Here is a 26,837-nt window from a genome sequence, read left to right as displayed (position 1 = left end):
GCTCGCTGGCACGGTGGGTCCTGCCAGCAGCCAGACCCCCAGCCCCGGAGCAGTGCTGAGCATTCCAGCCACAGGGGACAGGAAATCTGACCTTAGGCTCTTTAAAGACCACATAGATGAGTTTCCCCCTGCTTTCCACCCACCATTAACACTTTCACAGCTTTCTTGCAGGAAATAGCGTTACAGAAAATGAGAGCAGCGACAGTTTCACATTATTACAGGGCTCTGGGAGCTGGGGCAGCAACAAAACCTCCTGGTATCCTGACACAAGAAATAGAAATTATTTCTGAAGTTCATGCCGTACCGTGTGGGCAGTCAAAACCAGCAGTAAGATACTCTCACTCATTTTCTTTCCCACCCTTTCTAGTGGAAAGAGGAAAGAAGATTTCTGCATGTTGCAGGTATTGTCATTATTATAATTTAACCTGGTATTTAAGGAAAAAAATCTAAGCAAGCCAAACTGCTTCAGGGAACTACCCAAAGCCTTCCTTGACTGTCAAAGAGGTGGCTCTGAGCGTAGTGAGTTGTTGAAGGGGTAAGGATGTCCTTCATCATTGTGTTGCGCCTTGTCTTCCAGCTCTACTCCCAAAGGGGTGAGAGATGACCAGGTTCAAAACAGGCTGGCCCTTCCATGCTTGCTGGCATCAGTCTTCTCCTCTGGAGCAAAATACAGAGCAAAAATTCATCCTGAGTTTTCCATACAAAACTTTGGGCCTGGCTTCTGAAGCCAGGCTGCAAACAAACAGAGCATGAGACAATCGCTGTGGTCAGTGCACAGCCATGGGCTGTTCCCAGACGTGACCTGCCCTTTGCTTTCCAGGGGCTTTTGCTTCGCCCTGCTCAATGTCAGAGCAGTATGCCCTCACCCTGCTGCTCTCCACAAGCCTGGTTTTCAGGCAGCTCCCAAAGCCCTTTGTAGTTCAAAGTATTTTGTTTGAGGCTTTTCTTTTTGGACTGTCAGAGCAACCCAAGTAACGTGGGCTGCAAAGCCAGGCAGCTGAGCGCAGTTCTTCGTACTCTCCTGTTTCCTTATCGCTGATGTCTAGCCCTTATATATTTTTCATGGAAGACTGTGCTGATGGTGCAAAGGTGCCTCCTTGCCTTCCCCCAGGTCTGATTGTTTTTTCTGGTTTTGCGTACAAGGGGGTTAATTAGAAGCTGGCATCTCCCCCCACCCCCACCCACCCACCCACCCCAGCTCATGTGGAAAGGGATCTGGAGCCAGCAGCTAGAGGGAGGTGAGGGAGGGATTAGCCCTTTGCAGGAGGCAGAGCCGGGGTGAGCATGGCTCCCTGGCCCCCTCCTCAGCACTGTGAAGACTTTAGGTCTTTCCCTGCCTAGCTCCAGTGTGGATCTTCCAACAGAAGAATACGCATCCCTGGCTGTCCAGAAAGAGATTACGGCACATCCATGGGGCTCCTCCACATGGATTTGGCTGCCGAGGAGACTATCTAGTCTCCTGGGGTTGGGTTGTGGGGTGGGGGTGCCTGATTTTGCCTCTATGCCAGCTCTACCAGATGGCTGCCCTTTTGCTGTTCCTGTGTGAATGGGGAGTGTGTGTGTGTGAGAGAGAGAGTGTGAGAGAGTGTGAGCGTGTGTGTGCGAGCAAGCAAGCGCTGGCTCATGCTATTTCCTCCCTTCCCTTGGGGCTTGACTGGGTCCCTTTTTTTTTTTTTTTCCCTCCTGCTACAGCTCTAATAAAAAAAAGTGGCTCAGCCAATTCTCTTGAACCTGAACGCAGAAGGAAGGAGACAGGGAGTGAAAAATGTGAAATCAAATAGGATTTTTTTTTTCCCCACCCAGACGCAGTTGCCAGGGAGTGGGGCTGGGAGCACTGTGGCGGTCCCCCACCAGTGAGTGGAGGGACAATAGTTATTCATGCTGGAACCAGGAGCAGGAGAGCTGCTCTCTCCATCTGAGAGAGCTCGTTACTTCCTCAAGTTTGCTTAAAATACAGCTCTAATTACCTGTTTAAACAATAGCTCTGTCCCTTTCTTGGTCTATGAAGACTGCACACATTTTAATTATTGGAAAGACCTTGGCCATTCACCTTTCTGAGGTATTTAATGCTTCCAGTCAAATGCCTGCCCTGATGTACTCTGTAACTATGCCACCTCTCGAACTCTTGCCGGTGGGAAACTGCAGGATATCGTTGGTGAAATGACATTCTCTGGCAGGTTTTTTTTTCCTGCATAATCATGGTATTTGTGTTAATTTTGCTTTGCTGGGTACATTAGTCTTTGGCTCCTAAACAAGAATACACAGGCCCTCCTCCTGCCTTGCCTTTTCCCCTGTGCACAAATGAAAAATAGAGCTTAGCTTGTGTCTTTATGTGTGGTAATATTATAATCCTATAAATGGATGCCAAAGCTGTTCCTGGGATGGGAGTGCCTGTTTCAGAGACAGTGTAAGCAGCCAGGGAAGGGGTCTCCTTCTCCTTTATCAGACACCAATCCATCCACCCCAGCATCACATCCCCTCCCCACAAAAACTCTCATTTTGGGTATTTCTCTTCTCCTAGCAAGTGGTGGACTGGAAAATGCTTCCAATTGCAGAGTGGTGCAGCGAGGAATCCTGCTGAGCTGAGTGCCTGGAGGCGATCGAAGCACTGCCATCCCGGGGCTGGATAACCCAGCTTTCCAAGGTCTTGGCTGTGCAGCCATGGGAGCCTGGCCAGCAAGAGAGATGCTGCAGCTAACAAACATACTTCCTCAGGGGCTCTTTCCTTGCTGATGCCGAGCGAGCACAAGCTGAGATGCTCTGGGAGCCAAACTCCCATCAGGTGCCTGAGCTGCTGGCAGTGGCATGGGGTGAGGGCAGGCCTATTCCCAGCAGGCAGCAACTTCTTCTGGATCTCTGTCAGCATGCATGAAGAGCATCCCTCTGCCATGCTGGGCCCAGGCAATGAAAGGGTGGCAAAAGGACTTTGCTTCAGCAGAGTGCCTGAGAAGGGGGCCAGGATGCTCAGAAGAGGGGAAGACACATATTTGCAGTCAGAGGGAAGGAGGCCAAACACTGCCCAGTTCATAAGTCTCAGCCCCTGAGAAACTTTGTCTGCGGGGCTTGAGGCAGCTGGCTGGGAGAAGCCCAGAGTAAACTCAGCAAGCTGCCCAGAGGGCCTGGAGCTGTAAATCTCAACTGCCTGGATTTAAAGAGCTGGCAGAACTTTTCACGAGGTTAGAAAAGTGCTGGAAAGGCGGCAGAAGAACACCTGGCCGTTTCATCCTCCCTACACCACAGTGCTTCTGCTTGGGGTTTTTGCCTTCCCTTCAGGAGTTGGTGAAGCACAATGGAGCCTTTTGGGATGGGAAGGTACTGCTCTGATTTAGGGTAATTGCCTGTATGTCATGATTCAGCGCATCAGTTGAGCGCTTGTCCACCTCTGGACATGATTAACTGTAAAGACCACAGGGATTTTCCATGGGACTTATGCATGTGCTTCCCTGCTGTGCTGAACTCAGTTCCCTGTTACTGCTACTGGCTTTGGTGGGGTTGCCGGAGAGCAAACAGAAGAATTCAGCCCTTTTGTATCAGATCCTCCTTTGTTTTATCTGCCTGCTGAAATTGCAGAGATGGAATATTTCAAAATATTTGCTCAGCTGGCCATGAAACGCAAGGGTTTCTTCGGGGGGAACGGCTCATTTATTCTCCAGCCAGATCAAGCACCTCCAGCTAATGATGAAGCATCACGGCACACTGAAGCCCTGCTAATGGCAGCGTCCTGAGGAGTGAAGATAAACAGTGGTTGCCGCAGCATGGGGGGATGCCGATCCCTCCCCTCCGCTGATGACAGAGGATGAGCGAAGGGAAAGGGGAGGGGGAAAAAAACATGCTGCTCTGGATGCCCCAGTTTTCTTGTGCTTTTTTAAATTTTATTAATACCTCATAGCCTTACCAAAGCTAAGCAAAGAATCCCTTTCATCCACTGGTCTGTTTTCTACCTTTGATGGCCAGCCTTTCATTTTACTTTGAGGTATCCCCCCTCAGAAAGCTCCTCGCTGCCTAGCCAGCACATTTGTTCCTCTCTGGCTGGATGCAGATGTGACCAATTTGCTTCCCCGACACAATGCAAGTGGAAGCAGGGGCGGAGAGGGGAGGAAGGTCTGTGAAGCTGAGTCGCACAGCAGAAGGCAGCAAGAAGAGTGCCGCACTATTTATTCCCTTGCTTCCACCAGGGTCTTCAGTGTCCCGGCAATGGTAAATCTTAACTTTCATGCTATAGTGCAGCGGGATGCAATTTACTTCAAAGACAGCATAAATCCCCAGCTGCTGCTTATATCACAGGGCTGTTAGATAAAAAGGGCTTATGTGTTTCTGTCCCAGGAACAGGTTTGCACTTTTCAGCATGGATCTCAACTGACCGGCCTGCGGTTGGCCTAAAAATCTCACAAGGGCCACAAAAACTAGGCTGTTCCCTCCCTTGTGAGCCATCCAAGTGCTGAGCTTTGCCGCACTGGCCCTGGGAGCAGTCTCCCCACAGCCAGCCCCACCATTGCATAGCGGTGACTCCCCCGCTCGCCAGCTGGATGGAGAGGGAGGGAAGGCATGTGGTAGGCTCTGGGATTATTTTTTTTTCACCCTTAGGAAAAAATGCTAGTGCTGGGGAGGGAGGGAAGGAAGGAAGCAAATTCCTCCGTCTTTGCTACCACAGCTGTCTTGCCAAGCAGAAACCGAGAGATCACTTTGACCAGGAAAAGCTGCCTGAGAGCTGGGTGCTCCCATTGCAAAGGTGGGCTGGGGTACCCATGGTAGTGTGGATATATGCCCTGCCTCGAGCGTAAAGGGCCTGGCCCTCAGCTGCTGTGGGCCTCTTGGTCTCCATGAACTCCACAAAGTCATGGCACTTCACACTGACCCCGGGAGCTTTTTGTTGCTGTGGCAAATGTCATAGACTTAAACAAGGGAGTGTTACAGACCTGTTTAGGCAAATGGAGAAGGTACATTTCAGAAGCCATAGAGAGCTTGCAGAGCTCAGACCCTAGTGTCAGGAGCGACCTGGGCAAGTAGAGCCCCAAATAATTTCCAAAAGTAGGACTTTGGCTCTGTTTAAATACTATTTATCCACCCCTTGGCCAGGAGAGTGTTTCCTCAGCCCAATTCCAGACAACTGCCTTGCCCAGGAACACTGGTCTTGTGTGCTACCAAACAATACTCAAGCTAGAAAACATCCAGTTAAATTTCTAAGAGTTTAATTTCTTGGCTAAACATGGGAACCTAGACGTTTTCAGAATATTGCTTTTGGAGTGAAAGAGGAGAAAAGAAATCCCTTCTGCCCTCTGTAGTTCAACCATATTAATAATGTCTTACTTGCAAAGCTGTTTACGCCTCCCTTCCCTTCTGCTGGGATGCTGCTGTGTATCTGCCCTCATCAGAGCGCTGCTATTAGCTGGCTTCATCGTGCAGCGATGCTTCATCGTTAGCCAAAGTTGCTTTATCTTCGTGAGGGAGAAATAAGCTGTTCCTCTCAGAACCACCCATATTTCATGGCCAACTAAGCAATATTGCAAAAACATTGAGATTCCTCAATTTCCTTGATCATATATAGCAGATGCTGATTTGATGCTAGGAAAACTGATTAGCAAACCCCTTCTTGGCTAGTCTGTCATGGCTCTGACAGCCCCAACGCAGTCAGCTTGTCCAGAAAGAAAAAAATAGAAAGACTATTACCAAGTGCATTTTTCATGCAGTGAGAAAGAGCGTTTCTAGCTGCCTCTATGCACTGAAAACAAATTTCCAAAAGCCCGCATAGCAAAGTGCTGGGGTTATAATCCACTCCTGTGCAATATTACCTTCAAATGCATTATCACTGGAAGTGTAAAATCCAGCTCCTCTCCTGCTGGAGCCCCACTGTCATTAATTGAAGGCTTTCCCCAGCCAGGAGCCTGTCTAACTTGCAGGGCTGGCTGTGAAACCAAGGGCATTACTGGATGATGCTGTCATGCACAGCCGTGCAGGTCCCTTTTAAGGGAGCGGTGGAGCCGTTGTAACAGGGGAGCTGAAATCTAGTGTATATAATTTCAAGGAAATGTATAGGCTTGCCGAGGCTAAAAATCAAGATCAAAAGTTCAGGGTTAAATTCAGCTGTCGGGTCTAGATAAGCTTATCTCCAAAAAGTGGCTTATGAGAGATCTGCTCTGGGCTGAAATGCTTAACTGGTGACCTGCAGGACCTGGTGCTGCTCTCCTTCCCACCAGGGCTTACCTCCAGATCTGCGTGTCTCCTGCGTTTCAGATGCTAAAGACATAGCAGGGAGGCGGGAGGCGGATAGCATGTCAGGACAGCTGTGCTCTGGCCCCAGGCCTCCCGCAGATTTACGCGCTTTCGCTTAGCCTGGGTGTCCCAAAGAGAGCAGCGAGCGGTGAGCACCGTGGTTTTGTTATTACACAGAGGCCTGATCTGGCAAAAAGGGAAAATTACAGAATTTTTTCCAAGCATTCTTTTCCACTCTCTGGAAAAAAAAACCCAACAGGCATGCCTGTAATCAGCTGCAGGAGCGGAACAGCCCTTTTCATTTATTTTTAAATGTCCTTCAGGACTGTCTGGTTAATAACCATGCTCCATGATGCTGTGCTCCCCAAGGGGGAAAAGGTGCTGCCTGGGAAACTCGTGGGGGTTTTTCCCTGAATTGATTGCCCTCTGCTTCATCCCACTGGAGACTGGGGAAGGGAAGCATGCATCCAAAGGAAGCAGGATGGTGGGAGGAGAAAGGGGCAGCAGCAATCCTACCTCATCCCCGTAGCTGCCGCAGGACCGGCAGCTCTGCGTTCAGGATGCTGCGGAGTGTTGCTGGTATACAGAAGGCTCGCGTGGCTACAAAGTGCTGTGGCAACAGTGTGTGTCTAATTCCAGCCTTTCGCTTAAGAAGGCTGATAAAGGCATCACACATTTGAGGTGTGCAGCATTTGCACTGCGTGCATGGCACAGCTGTTAGATCCCATCGGAGGTGTTTGCAGTGCAGATACAACAGGTTTCTGGGAAGGGCAGTAAATGGGGAAAAAGACCATTTGATCAATCATCTTGCAGTCTAGTGTTGGCCTTTGTAGGGAAAAATAAATCCATCTCTTTAACCTGTCCCTCTTTGTAAAACACATGCAGAAGTTTCCAGGATGCAGCATGGAGACGTGGCTCTTCGTTAAACAGTGAGGTGCCCACTCACCCAGCCAGCCTGTTGCTGCAAGAAATTAAGACTGAAGCAATAAAACAAGCCTGGATGGCTGCCAGCAGCAGGAAAACGTGGCAGTGCGGGAGGATGAGGCTCCTGTTGGTTTAGACCTGAGGTGCCTGGGTACTCCCTGGGGATGGTCAGCACCTGTGCCTGCCTCCTGCTGCCCTCCCTGGGCAGGGCCCTTCTTTGAAGAGAGGACTGAGCTGCCCCATATCTCCCAGGACATTCCTCTCTCGGAGCTGACAGTTCTTGCAGAGCAATCACGTATGCAGAGAGGCTGGAGAGAGCATCCCACAGCACCCAAGGAGTGCTACCAGCACCCAGTGCCACCCCTGCTACAGCCTCTTTGGCTGCATGGCATGCCAGCAGCTCCCTCCGGCCCTTAACACAGCACGCTGGAGCTGCTAGCTCCAAGAGAACCCTGCACCCAGCTTTTTCTCACAGTATATGATTTCTGTGCAGAGACACAGATGCATGCATGCATACATGTGCCTGTGAGAAAGTTATATTTCAGCCAAAAGGCAAAGTGTCTCATACTGGAGATGACAACGGGACGTATCGAAATGCAGTAATGTGAGTCATTGCCACAGTGTTCTTGCTACCTTAAAACAATCCAGAAATGTTTGAGAGACTGAAAATTAGATGTTTCTTCTTAAAAAAAACCACAACCAAACCCCCCAAAACCAGAGCTGCTTTAAGGGTCTGGGAATACCAGTTTACATTTTTAATGCTCCTTATGCTGTTCCTTTCCTTGATTACTTAAAGGCAGATGATGAGATTTTGGCAGAGTTTATTTTATTTTGAAAAGCAAGCTTTTGTAATATCTAAGAATAATAGGAACATTCTCAAAGCTTTACAAACTCAACGAGCCTTCACTGATAGTTTCACGTAAAGAAAATCAAGATGCTGCAGCAGGGAGATCCTGAAAGCAAAACGACCTTCAGCTCCTGTGTCCAGGCCCAGCCACACGTGAGCCTTCAGCTGAGAAAGTAAAAAGGAGGCTCATGGAATGAAGTTATATTTTTTCTCCCCAAACCCTGTAGCTTTTCAAATACTGCTGTGTGGAAGGCTGATGGAGGTAATTCCCTGAGCTAGTCACTGATTTACCCCACAGAAAAGCCCTAGGGAAAGGCTTTCTTGAAGATGGCTTCACATTGACACTTTTATTTGCATTTTGAGGGCCAACAATTTCTTTTTTTTTCTCCTGGAAGCTAAAAGATGGTTTATTATGCAGTCAGAGAAATCTGAGACACTGGGCCCCGGGAACAAAATGCCACCCTGTATCACAAAACTTGTGATAAAACTGCAGGATTTGGGACCTCTGTTGCAAAGTGAATCTACTACACTTGAGTTTCCAAATCCTACTCTCCTGGGCAGCGTCTGGTGTGCAAACATCTGATGAGGCACCAGAGCAGTAGTAGTCTCTGCCTGCCAAAAATAAACGGGGAGCAGGGAGCTTAACTCCAGCTGGACCTGGTTAATCTGTGCTTAGATTATTTCAGTTGCGCCTAGGATTAAGAAATGCTTTAGCAGGGACTAATCTTACCCAGCGGACAGCATGTCTGGCTGACTTCTTAATCCCATTGCTTGACTCCTAGGACATGGCTTCCAAGGCAGATGGGCCCCTAGCATCCCTGGGCTCCAAGCATCCCTGCGGCCAGCCTGTTCATGCATGGGGATGCATGCCCCTTGATGGGGCTGTGGTGGGGAGCCCAGATGCAGTTTCAGGTCTTTTGCACAGCATCACTCTGGTTTTGATCTTTCTTGCTTCCCTCTTTCCCCTCCATCTACACTAACCAGAAATCAGGCAGACGGCTCTTAGCACATGGCAAGCACAGCGCAAAGTGTTAGGCAGGAGAAGACACAGCTACATTAATTACCCTGATTTTCTGAAGAGATGGCGTAGCAGAGGATGAAAGGGAAGACAGCTGATATGAGCACATTCTTTCTGCCAAGTGATGCTTTGGGCTCTGCAGTGATACTTTTTCAGGAGTGTAATGAAGTTGGGTGTGTTGATCCTGAGACAACCTTCTGGGAAGGTAACTCCTTCCCAGCCTCTTTCCCCTGGAGAGAAAAATAAGTCATGGGACAGCTGCAATGGAAATCCTCCATTTCAGGGGAAACAAGTAAAAAAAAACCCCACACCAAAACCCACAAAATACGTTTTCTGCATGTTTCAGGAGAAATGAAACATTCTTTGCACTTTTTGGCAATTAAAAAAAAAAAAAACAGCAAGAGGATTTTACTGGTAATAAACCATGCAAAAAACTCTCCAATTTTTTGTTTGCAAAATTGGCAGAATTATGAGCGGCTGAATTTAGGAAGCAAAGTAGAGGTTTGCAAGCATGAAACACTCATGTGGCTGGCATCCAGCAGCTCTCCTGCCAGAGAGGAAAAGCCTCTAACACAGATTATCCAACAGTTTATGCAGCTCAGCTTCAGCGGGGAGACCTTTATGACAGCAAACATCCCAAAAGCCCTGGTTATGAAACCCCAGAGCTCATCCCTGTGGTGCTCCCAGCCCCTCCCCACAGCATCACCCCGTGGCATCTGCACAATGCAGGCTCCCTTGCCTAGCCTCCCCCTCCCCAGGGCTGTTCAATTCCCAAACTCGGACAGTGCCCAAAAGCACTGCTGAGCCATAATTGATGCCTGAGGTGATAATTACAGAGGCCCTTGAGAGGAAGGCAAAAAGAAAAACAAAACCCCTGCCCCAAACAAATAAGCAAAGCAGCAGCAACAGCAAATAACCCCCTGCACTATGCAAAAGAGACAATAAATAAAGCCAATTAGCCCACAGACTTAGTGCTGGCTTATGTGGAGCGAGTTTGGCAGAATGATGGGCAAACCCAAGAGCTGCTAGCCACAAAAGCATCTCTCTGTCCAACTCAAAAAAAAAAAAAAAAAAATCCCAAAACGAGGAAGGGTGGTTGAGGTGATGCCAGCAAGAAAGGGTGAGCAGAAGGGCAGGTTCTGCTGGGGCACAGGCATGGTAAGGAAGGAGCCCCACTGCTGGTGAAGACCCTCCCCTCCTGCCCAGGAGAGGCTCCCACCCGCAGGGGTGGCTTTGCAAGCACCATGCTCTTAGCGCCCGTGCTCTAGGCATGCAAGTAACATCAGGACAAAAAGATGTTTCTGAGGGATGAGGACCTGCTTTGTCAGGTCCTATGGGCAGCTGCAGCCGGTGTCCCTCCTTGGCCCCACGCAGCACCCAGCAGGCAGGTCACAGCTGCCAGATGGGGATGCAGTGGGGAGAGAGCCAGACGCTCAAGTATTTAAGGCCAAGGTTAGGAAGGGATTAATGCAGCCTTTCCAAGACCTTGAACTCTTCTCCTAATCTGGATTTACAGCTGTGAATTCATTGTTGAGGCCATTTATTGTCCCTTCTCAGTTTTGCAGCCCTCATGTCCCTTGCAACAAATGACCTTGTTGGCACCTCATAGGTACCTTTGCACATCCCACCCTTAGTAGAAGCTACCCAAGACCACAGAGCTTTGGGACCCAGATACACAATATGCTTCTGTGCTAAACACACCACAGTGTCTCTTAACTCGCTGACAACCATTATCCAGCTGCTGAATGAGCTTTATTATAAGCAATTTTTGTAAATCATATTGAAAGCATAAAGTCAGAAGAAAAACAAATGGATCTCAGGTCATGAACCGCAGTAACACCTGGCAGGTTGGTTAAAAAAAATGAAGCTAGGGAAGTTGTTGACACAAGATCCTAGGGTGATACATTACAGACATCAACTCGTGTGTCACACCCAAGCCCAGGGCAGGGTTTACGCAGGCCTGATACCCACCTCAGCTGCCTGACACCCGTCCTGCACCTTTCCTTTCCGGGAGCCTCTCAGTGGCTTAGCTCAGAATGGGCCAAAACCCAAAAGATTTTGAGACGTGGCACAAGCAAACTGGAGGTTTTTTGACCAAAAAGGTTTCCAGTCCAAGGAAGACTGGGGCAGACAGGCACTGTATTGGTAGCGGTGCGGTATTAGTTGGCGGCTCTGTCGCTTTTCTCCTCCGATGCTCGGCGAGCTGCTGCATCTTTGCTATTGCAAGCAAGCAGTGCTCCAGGCAGGGGAGTTGATAAATGATGCATGTCCCTAGGTTGGTGCCTGTGTGTGCTGTGTCACTGGATCAGAGCAGTGGCATGGACCATCATAGTGGTTTGATCTGCGCATTTTGGCCATCGCTAATTAAAAGCCCTCTGGTGGTGACCCTAACGAGCCAGGCAGCGTGCCGGTGGCCAGGGCTGCTTGCTGCTCTCGCTGCAGAGGGCAGGACCCGGAGGTGGATGAGCACTGTACCCAGCATTCAGGCGGTCGTCTCTGGCTTCGCTGGAGACCCTTCCGGGAGCTGTTGATACCCAGCAATTCGCAGCTTTGCTCTGAAGGGAAATCTCAACAGGAAAGGGTGGGAGGGAGGCACAGGGCAGCGGGGTGGCTCCCAGGTGGCAGTAGGGTCTGTGGGTTGCAGCCCCCCAGATAGGAAGCATGGGAAAGGAGGGCAGCCCAGGGGTAGCTGGGGGGTGTTGGAGAAGCAGCGGGAGCATCGGGGTGTCAGGTAGTGTCAAAGCCAGCACCTTTGGAAAAAAAAGAAAAGGCAGGGAGGAAGGAGGCCGGGGAGCCATGCAGGTGTGACAAATTAAAGATTAGCACTGCTGCACGTGGGGATGATCTGTGTGGGCTTTGCTGCCACTGGGGGTTTGTCTCACTGCTGACTGCCACTGACATCACATTGTGTGGCACATTTCAGATACATCCTCCAGCCTTGCTGGAGTGGCACAGCCAGTGCCCTTGCCACAACACACGGCTGGCTGTCACCCCACGGGCCCTGAGCATCCCTCACCGGCCCCACCAGCCCTTCCAGCTACACCCATTCATTAGCGGTTCATGACTTGCAGCCTCCTCTTTGACTGAAATCCTGCAATTACTCAGTGTGCCGGCTCAGACCTGGCTCCTGCACGCACCGTAGTGAAACAAAGGCGAGTGGGAACAGGCAGCCCAGCTGCCGCTCGCTCACCCTGCAGCCATCCCCGCGGGGGCGGGCAGCTCGTGATGGGGGAACAGGTACGGTTCATGTTTCAAGGTGAAATGAAAGCAGGAAGGGAAGGAACCAGATCACCCATGAGCTGTAAAAGAAGAGGAGGTTTTGTTTTATTTAATGCAAGGACATTTTGGCCACTGTAAAGTATCTATCAAAATGGAGACAGAAAACAGTTCTGCCTGAAAACGCCGGGGCCAAATGGGCTTTGAGACTTGCTTAGTCCTGAGCCAATTAAAACGTCATAATAACGCAACCTCAAAAAACCCCAGTGTCTGCTAGTTATGAAAGATACGCAGGAAAAGAAATCATTCCCCAGCTAGAAGTGTTTACTCAAATGGCTCTCCGTGGGAAAATCAGTCAGTGAAAAGGGGAAAGTAAAACCCCACAAAGCAGCAGTAGGCTAGGTGCAAGCCTGTACTCAGCTCCATGTTTGCAGTGCCTGTGCTGGTGTCCTTGGAGCTCTCCAGGGTCCAGGGGGTGTTCACAAGTCTGGGAAGGTCCTGTCTGCACTGCAGGACTGTGGCTTTGGGGTGGCTTCACTGAAATGACAGTTTTAGCCTCTTTGTTGAATTTCCCCCCCTTGATGAGTCTTTGGGAGACATGTGTCCCCCAGGTATATCAGCAGTAATGGAAAGTGCCACTGTCACTACAGGCACTAACTCATCATCTTGACGACCCATCGATCCCTGGAAGAGTCGAGTGGAGGGTAAAATAAATGTGGTTTGCGGGGATGGGAGGAGAGGAAGAGAATACTGAAGACATTTTGCTTCGCTGGACACTGAAATAAATGGAAAACTGGCCACTGACTTTATTGGACACAGGGCTGGACTGCACCCATGCTCACCAAAAAAGAGACATGTTGAAAGGCAGCTCGCAAACACTCTCATTCGCCGGTGGAGGGAATCGCAGCCATGTCCCTCTGAAGCTGCTCCGAGGTGCCAAGGCTTGTGCTTGCTACTGCCTTGCTCTGAGGAGCATCCTGGACCTGCCTGGTGCCAGATGGAAACTCCCACACACTCTCCAAACTGCAGGTGGCCCCCAGGGCCAGTGGGGAAGACTGACCTCCCTACTCCTGGGCCGGTGGTGCTGCGCAGTGGGGGCTGGAGAGGGGGGTTTCCTGGAGGGAGTCTGTGATGCTGCAGGCTGCAGTGAGCCCTCGAGGCCAGCCCCTCTCCTAGGGGCCAGCTAGCTGCCACAGCCAAGCGCTGCGATGGAGCTCATTAGCCCTGCTGTGAGGGAAGTTAATTAGCTCAGGGAAAACGCTGTGCTAATTTGCCTAACCGACTTTTGGGACCAAGGTTAACCCGCCAAGCAGGCTTGGATGCACTCCTTCTGGCTGGGGCCTCCTGCATCCGTGCACGCGGGAGGGGGGATGCCTGCAGGCTCCAGGGTTACTTTGGATGTGTTACCCCCGCTCTTTGAGCCGTGCTATCTCAGGTATCCTGGCAGGGAGGACTGCCACCCTGAGGCAGCACCAGCACTGCTGCGATGCTGGCTGGTCCCCCTTGGCAGGCGAGTGGAACAGACTTCGTTCTTTGCTGCGGCTGTGAGCACGGCAGGACGAGTACGGCGTGCAGCTCTGTGCCAAGCAGCACTGCCATGGCATGCTTTCCTGCAGCCGCTGCACATGCAGGATTTACAACTCGTGCGGTTATTCCTGCCCACCTCTGTCCCCATCCAGCTGCCCCCTGCTTCCATGTTATGTGCTCACTGCCCCACAGGCAAGAGCTATTTTTTTTTTTCCTTCTTTATTATTCCCCCTTGTCTTGGAAGACTGTAGAACCTGGACAGGACGATTTGAACAGTGTGTTGAGCAGATGGAAGCAGGTCCCTAGCTGTGGCCAGGTGGAGGGAGCACTCAGCAGGCTGAGGCTGGGCATGGCAAGCTGAGAAGCAACTCCTGGCTCTGCTAAACGCTGCTTCCTCTCCACCTAATGCTAAAGCAATTGCTCTTGATGGCTTTAGAATCACTGGTTTTGGCATGCAAGTGCATGGCTGTCCTCTGCTCCACGACCCCAGGGGAAGCTGAGCTTGGTTCAGTGCAACTCACAGCGAGGCAGAGAAAGGAAGAGAAACATGCATAGCAAAGAGACGGGAGAGAAACAGGAGCAGGATAATCTTCAACGCACGCTTGCAAGCTTGTCTAAAAATAGAAGGTGAACCGTTCCCTAGTAATTAGCCAGGAGACGGTTTTATTTGCAGCAATGTGATTTCAGCAGCAGTGCTTTTGGCAGGAGATGGGAATATCCCAGCAGCTCTAACTTTGCAGAGCAGGAGAAGACTTGCCTCCCCCTGCCAAGGGACTTTTCCCACAAACAGCAGGTGAGCGTGGGCTCAGGTGTGAATACGTGCACGTCTTCCTCTGCTTGCCTGGATGGAGGCAGCAAGAGGCCAGTGGAGAAGAGGCATCCTCTCTGCAACAGCCTGCTGACTGTTGTATTAGATGCTCCTCAGCCTTTGCCTTGGAAGAAATGACAAAGTCCTTTTATGGGAAGAGGCAGCAGCATCCTTGCATAAGGGCTTGATCCCTAAAGGGGTTCTAGCAAAGACAAGCAGTGCCCAAAGTCTCAGCAGGGAAAAACGGCATAGGGACTCAAGCTTGGATTACAGCCAAGGACCAAGCCTGACGCACTCACCTGCAGGTGCCTGCTGCAGGTCTTTGCATCTAGGGGAGGTGCCGAGGGCCGTGTGCCCCCCAAACCAGAACATGGAGTCAGGGCCCCTTTTGAATGATGGGTGGCGGGTGTCAGGCTGCGCTTTCCCAGCCAGTCATAGTGGACGTATGCTGGGTTAACACCAAGGCTGCCAGGTAGCTTCCCTTCTGGCCTTTCTTCCCTGTGGCAGCAAGAGCAGGGGGCTGCCCTCCCCTCCAGCCACAGGTTAGAGGAGACAGCACAGGGAAGGAGGGGGCATGCCGGTGCAAGGGCTCCTCATGGAGCAGCTGTCATCTCCTTGCTCCTCGCAGGAGCCTCCCTGAGCAGTTGAGGGCTTGTGGGGGGCACAAGTGGCAGAACTGTCCTAGCCTGGCTCTCAGGTGCCCCTGGGGCACTAGGAGAAGGCAAAAGCTTTCCCTGGGAAATGCCACCAGCTGGATAAGCCTGACAAAACCAGGAATAATGTTAAAAAAGTGGAAACTCATAATTTACATCCTGCTGCTGCTTACAGTGGAAGTGGGACTGGAATGGACTCAGCTTGGAACTGGGGTGTTTCATGCATGTTAAGGGTTCAGATAATGCATTCTGGCTGCAACAGAAAACTAAAGTGCAAAGAGCCACCTCAGCACCGTGTCATCCCTCTCCTGCTGGTCCAGTACCACATACCCCAAACCCACTCACACCCCATCAGAGGCAGAGAGGAAGGACAGAAGGACTGGGGGACATTTTGAATGAGGAGATGTGAACTGCCTGTGGAAAGCCTTGTGCTGCAGTCTGACAGCACAGCCCTGCGCCACGCAGTGAAACAGCCCATCCGCAGGGGATGGCCACCACTGTCCCATGCTCTGCAGGGGTGTGGAGTGCTGTCACCTGCATCATGGAGGGGGACAATATCCCAGGACTTTTGCTTTCCAGACCCAAGACATGGGTCATCACTCTGATAAAAGCATCTGGCTGGTCTGGTTTTGGCAGAGTGAAAGCCTGATGGCAAGAAGACAATGTGCCGTCTGACCTACAGCCAGCAGCTCTCCCTGAGCTGGGAATGAATCCATTGCCGAACGACAGAAAATGAGCTTTACATCCTATTTCACGCAATACTCAGCTCCTGCTGTCATCCTGTTGATTTTGTGGCTCTGCAATCAAGTTTAACTTCCCATCTTTCCAGCGCCCCCATTGCTGCCCGTGAGGCCTGTGCAAACAGCGGGGGAAGCAGGCTAATTGCCTCTGGAAGAGGAGCAGTGATAACAGCTACCCTGGAAGAGCCGTCACAGGCCTGCAGTTAGCAAACTGAGAACACAGGGAAAAACACCCCCCTCTCCCCGGCCACTCTTCTGAAGGATTACTTGTACCCATAGGAGGGAGTGTTGCTCCGGAGCGCCGGGCGCTGTGCTGATTTGTGAGTGCCCCCTCTACTGGGACATGATTAGCTGGAAAATTTACTAGTCGGGAGGTCTCTCCAGGAGCCAGTTTAAAGCCGACAGTTCCTCCGGTTCGCTCCTGCGTGGCGCAGCAGCTGTTGACACTGGATAAAAATTAAGGAGCGGGACAGGAGCAGCTGGGGCACGCTCCCATGCTGGTGGTGGGGACAGGAGCGTGGCCGTGGCAGGGCGCTGCCTTGTAGTTATGCTGGGGGTTGCCGGAGAGCCTCCAAGCCATGCTCATGCTCTTCTTGGAGCCAGCACCCTTGGTGATGGGGCAGGAGGGGGGCTTGCCGTGAGCCCCAAGATTGGAGAGGTTATGTGGAGCCTCGCTGCACTGCTGTGCCCACATCCACCACAGGCTCCCTTACTGCTCTAGCCCCTCTGGAAACTGTGTGTTGGTGTGTGTCTCACCTGCAGATAGGGTAGAGATGTGCAAGATATTTGCCTTAATTTACACCTGGTGGGGCCAGGTGTGCACTTGTCCGGGGTGCAGAGAGGTGATGCAGCCTACCTGGGACACAGAGAAAGGGCCTGAGCTGTTTCCTCTTTACCTGTTTTTTTCCCTCCTCCCCCTGCCTGTCCCTCTGCCCCTGCCATACCAGCCTCACACATGTACCCAGCAGCCACGGCCAGTGCTGCCACTGCTGTTCCCTGTGCATCCTTCCCCTGCCCCCCTGACTTCAGGGATCCTCCTGCAGAGAGAGAAATCCTCCAGGGAGGGAAGTGGCCGTATGATTGCACACTGATGCATGAATGCAATCAGCCCAGCCTTTCCAGGAGTGCAGGGAGCACGTGGCGAGGGGACGCAGCCTCCCTGGGAAGATTATACCTGAGACGCATTAGAAATGGTTGTGGGGATTTTTTAAACTGGTGATAAAGAGCTAGCTTGGAAATAAAAATCAGTGACAGACAAAGAGGGCAGGGTGAGGCAGGGGCTGCCCCAGCTGTGAAGCACCAGGCTCCTCTGACATGCTAGGTGGCAAAGAACTCATTTCTTGATTTCCTAAAGAAAGAAAAACAGTAAGAGGACCAGGAGGGGGATGGGGGTTAACAAATGCAGCACGCTCCATCTTGGTGCAAGCTTCCCCTGAGTTTGGGTGAGTTTCTCAGCTCTGAGTCTCTGGGAGTTAGGAGGGGTGGCTCCCAAGTACGCTCTGGCTCCCAGACCAAAGCTTGCCTACTCTTCCCAAATGCAAGCAGGGAGGGGTGTGAAGTGGCGAGTGAACTGGGGCTGCTGATCCATGCTTCTCTTGCTGGGAAAAAGCAGAGCAGGTGTGGGAGAAAAAGCCAACCACAATGCTGCTGGATTAGCAGAGCTTTACATGACAGGTATGGGAAATACCTGCAATCCCAATCTGTGCAGCGCAGTGTTTTAGGAGTGGTTACTACAAACAGCTCCATTTGCACAGCGTTTCCCTGCCTGCGCTCCCGTCTCCCGTCTCCTCCTCCTCCGTGGCCGGCAGGATCCTGACCTTAGCGGCTTTAACTGGTGCCGCTTCACATTTCGAATGACAGTCAAGCCCTGGAGCAGAATTGGCTCCTGGCATTACTCTAGCAATGTGGCTGGGATGATGCCAGCAGCAAATCTGGCTGGGAATGTCTGCTATTTCTTCAATAAAAGAGAAGTTTGAAAAAAAAAAAAACCCACCAGCCCGGCATGGCACAGCAGAGCGGTGCCCCCCTGGCAATGCCAGCTGTGTGCTGCCTGGCACAGGCCAGCCAGCGCAGTGGACAGATGGTTGCTGCCCATGCTAGCACATTGGTATTTTGAGGAGGGACTCACTTTTTTCCTCCATCCACTAATGCATTTCAAATATCAATCCTCCATCCACTTCTACATATTCAGCTATCAAACGGCTTGCTAGGAAACCTCAGACTGAACCAGAAATATCTCTCTCACCAAAGGCCAGGGGTACCACCATATAGCACGCTTCCAGCCTCAGAGACCAAACAGCTTGCTCAGGGCCACACTGGGGCATGGGTGTCAGGGCAGGGACTGGATATCTGGATAAGCAGCGCCCAGCTCTGCTGTCAAAGGATTATGACCACATGCCTCCTTTGCTCACTCCACTGAAAACACAGTGGCGAAGCCTGTGGGTCCCCAGGCTCGGCTCTCCTGAAGCCATCAGGGTGGAGCTCCCTTCAGGACCTGACTGGGGACCCAGGTTCCAGCCCCAGGCTCGCAGCGAGTGGTGGCACAGCCCAGGTTAAAGAAGGCATATGGGAGGGAGGAGAGACCTGCATCGCCTTTGCTCTTCCTCCCCTTGGGACCACCCATGCCAGGTCACTCAATGCCTTTCACAGTAACACATAAATGCTTCCTAGCACCCGTCAGTGAAAGATGGGACCCTGGCACCCACTCTGCAAAGCTAAAGCTGCCTACAGCACTGGGCAGCTGCAGAAGGCTGCAGAAAGCCTGGGGCTATTTCCCTTCCCTCCCTGCTTTTCCTGCACACACACACCTGTGTACTTACACAAGGACATGGACACTCTGTAGGGCAGGAGCAGTGGCCTCAGAGCAGTGTGGCAGCAGGAAGGAGCACAGCAGGCAGCATGCAGGCAGGGGAGCTGCTGGGCAGTGCTGCGGTGAAATGGGATTAGTTTGGGGGAGGGAAGGAGAAAGAGAAATAAATGATCCTTGTGGTGAGCTTCAGGACTTTCCCTGACACGCGCTGCTAAGAAACTAATAAAAATAGGGCCTGAGCATAGCAGGAACAGACTTGCTACCTGCTTTCTAAATCACAGCAGCCCAGGCAGGGCTATCGAAGGCTGGGTGCTTTCTTCCCTGTGCATCCTTCACAGGCCCTCTGATGTCTCTGTGTGGGAGACCCGGGTAGAAGAGCAGGGCTGCTTCAATGTGCCTGGACAGGGACAGGGGTGGAGATGGGGCTGCACCTCCTGTCCCTCTGCCCAGATGGCACTAGGGTGTTGGCTGCTAACCTGGAGCTCAGTGGGGAACCAAAACAGCTGCCCCTCACCTCCCTCTCCACTGCCCTGCAGTGGAAACCTCTCTTTCTCCTGGCTTTCAGCCTGTTCAACCTCTTCTGCTTCAAATGCTGCATGGGAACCTCTTGGGGGGGGGGGGTTGGAGGCTTTTTCCTGGGACCCCATCTCACGGTGTGCAAAGCCAGCACCTACAAAAAGTGAGTGAAAGCCCATAGGAAGAGATGAAGCCCTGCTCAGTGATGCTGCGAGGGGGGAGCCTCGGCTGGCAGCACCCTCGGCAGTATTTAGGTGCTGTATGGGGCATTAAGCGCAGTGGCACAGGAGCAGGAGGCCAAATTGCCTTCCTCCACCAGTCCTGGGATCGTAAAGCCTGGGCCTGACCTGAGGGCTGCCTGCCTCATGCATCACTCAGATGACAGCAGAGTTATTTTTTTCCTGACAGGACCTAGAAACCAGGTCACTCCGCATGTAAATCTATAACAAATCTGTTTGGGATTAGGCAGGCTACTGAGAGGTGGCAACAGGCGGTATTCATCAGATGTGCCCACAGCAAACGGCTCCGCACCACACACAGGGAAAGGAGCAGAGGCACATTCTTTCATGAGCATGGGGGTTGCTATGCCAGAAGCTGCCGTCCTGGGTTGGAGGATTTTGGGCCATGACAGCCTCAGCAGAAACAAATGCTGCATTCCAGGGAGGCCGTTCCTTGCCAGCAATTAAAAAATGATAACACGATAGTAATAAGCACATCAATCAATCCCTTCATGAATTAAGGGACCCTAGGGAAAGAGCTGGGCTTTTCCCAGAGCAAACTGGGGACCAGTTCTTCTCCAATAAATACAAATAATACCAGTAATGAACCTCAGATCTCTGGCTAAACTTCGGAGATTGATACCCTTGCAGGACATGAGGTGCACATGGGCTGTATGTAAACGGCTTTAACTTGCCTGTGCAGCAGACACCGTCCTGGGCTGGGGACGAGGGGGTGAGCAGCAGCGTGGCTGCAGCCAGCAGGGGCTTGTGATCGGTTTCCCACTCTCCCTTCTTGTGGAGGTGAGCACAAGCATACGAGATGATTATAAACCAAATCACCTTACTCCACCTGCCATCCCTGCCTGATCCAGACTAATCAGCTGAGTCTTCAAGGGTTAAAGAATAACAACACTTGTCTCCGTGGGTATCACAGGACCTATTTAAAAACCTCGACCCGTTTGGCTCAGCTGCCGAGGGAATTTTTTACAGCTGAAAATGCCAGGGCTCTGGGAACTATTAAACCCCCCAAACCCTAGATCGCTTTTATGCCTGCCCCAGGCTGCACCCTCGGATCTTTTCTTTTCCCCTCTGCAGACTGCTGGGTAATGATCCCTTGTGGCGTGCCAGCTCACCTCCCCTTCTCCCAGCTGGCAGCCCAGCTCCACAGCGATGCCCTTTTGTTCTGCCGGTGCTGAGATCTGCAAACTCATTGCTAATTACTGCATCTGGGGCTTCCAGCTCCAGCGACAATGCCAGGACTTGCTGCGGGCTCCTGATGGCCAAAGTTCATCCCCCTGCTTATTTCCTTACCAAAGACCATTATCTCTCATTTACATCTAAACTAGTTTTTTATACCAGTTTAAATGCTGCCCCTCCCCCTGTAATCTCAATGCAAATGAATTAAAAGTTCATTCTTCCGATGCTCAAATCCTGCGCACTTTCTTTTTCACTTCTTATTTAAATCACACACTGTTTTGAACTAAACCTTTTATTTCCTCCCGATTATTATTTCTGGTGTGTTTTCCAGAGCCTTACAACACGGCATCTGATTATACACAAAGCTTCAGAATAAAGCCCTGCTTTTTCCCTTCATTAAGGACACAAAGGATTCCTGTGTGAGCCAAGCAGTGCTTTGGACATTAATACAGCTTTACACCCCAAATCACATCCCGCCTCTCTGCAGAGCAGATTGGGGAGTGGATCCGTGCCTTTCCTTGCTGCCAGCACCCGTTGCAGGCTCCAGCCAGCTTCTTCCCTCCCTGGAATTAACATCTGATTAGGCGGTGCCAGTTTGTTCACTCGCAAACTCCCAGCCGTTGGCTCAGCCTGCATCACAACTGGGTGTGTTTCCTGGCTAATCCTGCCTTCCTGGATCCCCTCTGCTTGCCTCCAGGTTAGGGGTCCAGGGAGCTTGGTGGGCCCACCCAGGATTTTGCTGTTGTTGACCATTTCCCATGGAAGGGAGTTCAGGGAGTCACGTGTAAAGCCTCAGGAAATTATTACAATAATGTGTAAACCCCCCAGCCCTCCCTGAAACCTAAAAGTAAGGAATTTGAGAATACTTCAGGCTAAGTGATAAGACCAAGGACATAAAGGCAGTCAGTGGCAGAGCCGCTTTTAACCCACATAGGCAGTCACTGCATCCCTCCCGGATCTGAGTTCTCATCATCTGGAACTGCCTAAATCAAATGAGAAAGGCAGGAAACCCCCCATCTGCAGCATGCTTCCCTTATTTAACATCATCACGCAGAAAGGAATAATGTATGCTGTATTTACCACATGAAGAGGGGAGAGCTTTTTATCAAAGTGATGCATTACTGAGCTGGTTAGCTGCACAAGAAGTCTCTCTAAGCAAATATTTCTTATCTAGTTAAATATTCCAACATTTAAAAAATAAACTACTAATTTCTATCTAGTTTAAAAAATACTTCTCATTTCAAAGAAGAGGTTTGGCCGTCACCTGGAGCCGACAAGAAGCATGTGGAACAGTGGGAGTTCAGGATGGGTTTCAAAAGCTGTGCATGGGCTGTGAGAAGCAATTTACGAAATGGACACAGGATGAGAGTTGGATCACTGGTTTCCCCAAAGAAAGACTTTTAATACAGAAAGATTTTGTCTAACAGGCTTTGCATGGGTCTGTAAGGTAGACTTGCAGCTCTGATATACCACACTTCTCCTTTGGGACCCTGGGCGATTCAGGTTATCCCTGTCTCTCTTAAAATCCCTATCTGTAGAACAGAGATATTGCTACCTGCAGTAAATGTCTGCAAAGTGGTTGAATGTGAGGGTTATTACTGTTAAATATCTGTGCAGCTTTCACCTCTGCTGCACTGAGAAGCAAACTGGTACGAACAATCCCTGCAACATGCTGTCAAGGAGAGTGGGAATCTCATGGTGCAGGAGTGAACACAGAGGGGGAAACAAGAAAAGCTGGAGCTGCTCCATACTGGGACTTTTTTTCCTCAAATATTCAATATCTGATGTAACTAGCTGCTCTGGCCACTGTAGGCTTACCTTCATTTCAGAAACAGCTAAGCCAGGCCACGTGCTGCCTTGAGAGCCAATGCTTTTCCAACCTGCTGGGGAGCAACGCATATGTCCCAAATGGCAGGCTGGCCACTTTTACTTCTATCACATAAAAAAAAAAAAATTAACATCTGAATCCCAACGATCCAGGTCAGAGCAACCTCTGGAGAATATGCCCAACCAGGGAGGTCATGAAACACCACAAAAGCCATGAAGAAAACCACTAATTGGCTTCTTTTCAGCAGTATCCGTGTGCCACCAGTCTCACCCTTCTCAAACCGCCCTGTACTGCCTTCGGACTGCGGAGACACAGCCTATTTTTGTGGAGCCAGGACAGCTAACGATACTTTGTGTTACTAATTCTGTAATTCATATTGTTTGTGCTGGCAGGGAATTACCCATGACATTTTATCTCAGCCAGTCTCCTTCGGCTGTTTAAAATATTTGGAATTATTATTTCTGGCTCATGGGTCCACCCTAGGTCATGGTGGGATTATTCCTGAGTTGCGCAGAAGCACATGGCCACCCTCCCCAGTGCTGGTGGTCTGGAATAGATGGGATGTAGAGGACATGTAGAACATACCGGGGTGGGGCGGTGGGGTGGGTGGCAGGGAGAGTACAAACTTTTTGGTTGACTCAGGGCAGACAAAATGAAGGCAAATGGGCCTTAAGGTGTCACCCTGGCTGTTTCGGGTGCCACTAAAAGAAGGACTGGGCTGGGGGACCGGGGAGGGGAGGGCCCACGAGGGGACTTAGGGAAGCCAGTGGGTGGGCAAGGGGGAGCAAGCAAAGGGGTAGAGCAATGCCAGGGTGCTGGTCTGGGGTCTGTGTCCTCTGTGGAGGAGAGCTGGGGGAACTTCAGCTGCTCCTGGGGCTGGAGGGTGGTTTGGGGAGGGGAGGGGTGCCTGTGTGTTGAGGGGTACTCAGAGGCTTCCACCAGAGTGGGGACAGAGGGGCCAGGGGGGCCGTCCTCTGCTCGGCTGTGTGGGCTGCGACAGCTCTGCTGGCAGGCTGTGGCCCTAAATCAGCCGCGTATATTCATAACTGCTGTGCACGCCGGCCCCTGGCGCTGCAAGGCATATCACAAAGGGCACATTTTTAACACTCCTTTTAATCCCACGATCCTGCGCATTTAAGCCTGAGCTGCCTTGCATGTGAACCTCCGCAAATGCCTTTTGCAGCAACCCCCCCCACCCCCCACCCCCGCCGCCCTCCTCAAACCACAGCCTGCTCTGGAGAGAAAGTAATTAAAGCTGCCCGACAGGCTGCTAAATATTAAGAGCCCAATAACGGTGCAGACACAGGGACATCACCATCTGAATGACAAAAGCCGGTAGCCAGTGGTTGCTGACGGAGGGACTGGCAGGCTGGTGCCTGCCTTGCTCAGCAGCAGACATCCCTGCCGGCTCCTGGAGCCAGGGCACTGCCCTGGGAACACCGTGCCCCTGGCTCAGACACCGGGGAGATGGCTCCAGCGCTTCCCACTCCTTATCCCATGCAAGTCACGGCCGGGGTGAGGCCGGGCTTGCGGCCGAGTCATGTCACGTAGTGCCGGCAGGGACGGTTGGTCGGCGTGGGGGCAGCAGGCGTGGGCTGCGGGGTCCTGACCTTCATTTCTCCTCTTCTTCTAAGTATTCTGCAATTACATGTCGATTGCTTGGGCGGGGGGGGTGGTGGTGGGGTGGTGGTGGGGTGGCAGGGGGGCGAAAAGCAAACATGCTGCGAACGCCAGAGCGCTGCATTTGTTCGCTGTCGGCCGTGGTGTGCGGTGCAGTGGCTGTGGCACAGACTGCTGCTAAAGAATATGATGGGTGACAGGCAAAGCCTGTATTTCAGGGTTGCTCACGTTGTGGAAAGCCCAACAGACCCTCCAGGACGACTGGCCATAGACACAAGTTACAGCTAGTGTTAAAAAAAGACAGGGAAAAGGGAGCTGAAATTCAGCTAAATCACACTTCCCTCTGAAAATTTCATTCCTGCAATTGTTCCGAGTAACACGTACAATTACTCTAGCTGAAAGAAATGATAAAAAGCATTTCTTTTTCTCAGCTCGTTTACTTTCTACATCTGGCAGCGTTTTGTGTGCAGGCAGTTTCACCATTATCCTGAGGTAGAGCGCTCGGAAATGGAAGCTGAGGAATAACAGCGCAAGATTTTTTTTAAACTGTTTTGCAAACGCTTCTGCTTCTAACGACCAATAGACAAGCTAAAGCCCTTGGCAAAAATGATATGACAATAAATAACATAGCAGTTTGCAGTGTTATTATAATGGTGAGAAAAACCTCTATGCTCCTTATTTAATATCCAGATACTACCTTGCAGCATAGTAGCGTACAATGTGCTGGTAGTAGCTTTCCTAAAGCAAAACTGCCCTGTGACCCATTACTGTTCCCAACTGTGCTGTCACGAGGGGGCTGAGAGGGAGATGTGTTTCCCCCAGACACTTCCATGGGGCTTGCCACCTGCCCTACAGACTGGTCCAGCTCCTCAAAGCTTGACGCCCTCCAGGAGAAGGGACATTAAAGCAAGCTGGGAAGCAGTGCACCCTTCTGGTTTGAGCAGATGCTGGGGAGACCCTCTGTGAATTAGGGTCCCAGTGGTGTGACCTTTAGTGGGCAGGGTACTCTGAAGGGACCCAGGACCCAGTGCATGGCATACTTGCAGATGACGTGTTAGTCTGTGTTTGGCCAATTATTCACAGTAGAGGGGCTGCTGGATGAGAATGCTGTAGCTCTGGGATGATGTGTGAGTTCAGTGCCATGGTTCCCACCTGGGAAGGCTCACAGTACTTCAGCTTGGTTTGCTGGTGTCCCAAACAGCGAGGGAAGGGGAAGCACAAGCACAAGTGAAGCAAAGCTGTGCAGTTGTGGGGTGGTTCAGGGTAGGAGGGATACAGCACTCCCATATTCCTGTCTTTCTCCTCCTCGGCAAGTCTGTAGCAGACAAGAGAAGCATGAAGGGCGCTGCAGTTTGAAACAGCCTAAGCCTTTTGGTGTAATGAAGTCAACTGTCAGGGAGAATTATTTTTCACGCTGGTGTAACAGGTCATAAAAAATCCTATTGGGGAAAATTCAAATGAGGTTTATCTGCCCTGTAACATGCTGGTGTGAAAGATCACAGCTACAGTCCAAACTGGAGGTCCTCTTACATGATGCACTGTACCTCTTGAACATATGTGTAACCAGAGTTCCAACCCCTGGCTGGGTCATCCCTTTCGCCGGTGAAACCAAGGTGCTGATGGAAGTTGGACAAAACCAGTGAACCACCATTTCCCATGTACACTCTCTGTGCCCCACACATTTCCATTAGCACCCCTAAACCCACACCAGCAGTCCTGGGGCTCAGCACACATGTGCTGGTTTAACCTACCCTGGCTAAGTGACCATGATGCTCCCCACATATTCTGCAGGGACTGCTTACAAACACCTTTTCCTCTCCCCATCCCACTGGATGAGAAGGCAGGAGGGAGGATGGATCCCAGGCACAGGGCTTCTGCTCTTCAGTTGCCCCCAGGTTGCTGGAGATAGGCAGCGCAGCGTGGTCCCCAGTGCTGCAGATCACACGTCATTCAGAGCATGGGGACAAAGCCCAGCATGCTGGCTACAGCTTGCCTAGAAATTTATGAATAAAACGGCTTTTCCATAAGACAATGCAAGCTCATCAGAGCTGATTTGTTCCCCAGGAGCACAGCAGCTGCTATAAACTTTCACAGAAAGAAGGATGGAATTTTTGCTTAAAGCCAGAGTTTGGAGGAGGATACAATATCAGGACTGCCTGGCCAGTAGCCAAATGATTAGGACAAGGGAAGACTGAGTATAAATCTTTTAGCTGAGCAGAGCTTGCACTTGAACTGGGTCTCCAACACTGTCAGTGGGTGCCTTGGGCCAGCTCAGCATTGCAAAGCTGTTCTGAAGCATCTAATTCTCCAAGAATTGGGATGTGCGATGGGGAAGGCAAAAGAAAGCAAGAAACACTGTAAAAACAAAAGCAAAACCTCGGAACAGTGGAAGTTGTCATTGGCCAGGGAAAATCTCCAGCTACAAGCCTACTTTTAGCTATCCCCACGCTGAACTGCTCAGCTAACACCCCCCCACCCACCCCCGGGTCATCTCCAAAGGGCATCTCTAAAGCCTCCTTTTCTCTTCCTCCTTCTCTGAGTGCATACATTTGTTGTAATACATAGAAAGTATTCAAAGTATTTTACATACAAACTGAATGTAAAGTTTCCATTAAACCTTCTGGGCTTTGTGCAGTACATGCAAGAGCATCTGCAGCAAAGTGGAGATATTACGAAGACCTCTTTGTATAAAAGTTTGAGTCAGAG

General features: G+C 51.0%; 1 long non-coding RNA gene across 1 annotated transcript; it reads right to left on the bottom strand.

The window, feature by feature from the left end:
* Positions 1 to 7,954: 7,954 nt before the first annotated feature.
* LOC114011332 (uncharacterized) lies at positions 7,955 to 18,850 on the bottom strand. The gene is made up of 3 exons (XR_003553185.2): positions 18,763 to 18,850; positions 9,046 to 9,229; positions 7,955 to 8,146 (listed from the first exon to the last, which is right to left on the bottom strand). It is a non-coding gene; the product is annotated as an uncharacterized LOC114011332 (long non-coding RNA).
* Between the last annotated feature and the right edge of the window lie 7,987 nt (positions 18,851 to 26,837).

The sequence above is a fragment of the Falco peregrinus genome, chromosome 4 (genome assembly GCF_023634155.1).
Source record: "Falco peregrinus isolate bFalPer1 chromosome 4, bFalPer1.pri, whole genome shotgun sequence".
Taxonomy (NCBI): Eukaryota; Metazoa; Chordata; class Aves; order Falconiformes; family Falconidae; genus Falco; species Falco peregrinus.
Note: the sequence above shows the minus strand (reverse complement) of the source record. Positions and strands in the feature narration are given on the sequence as shown.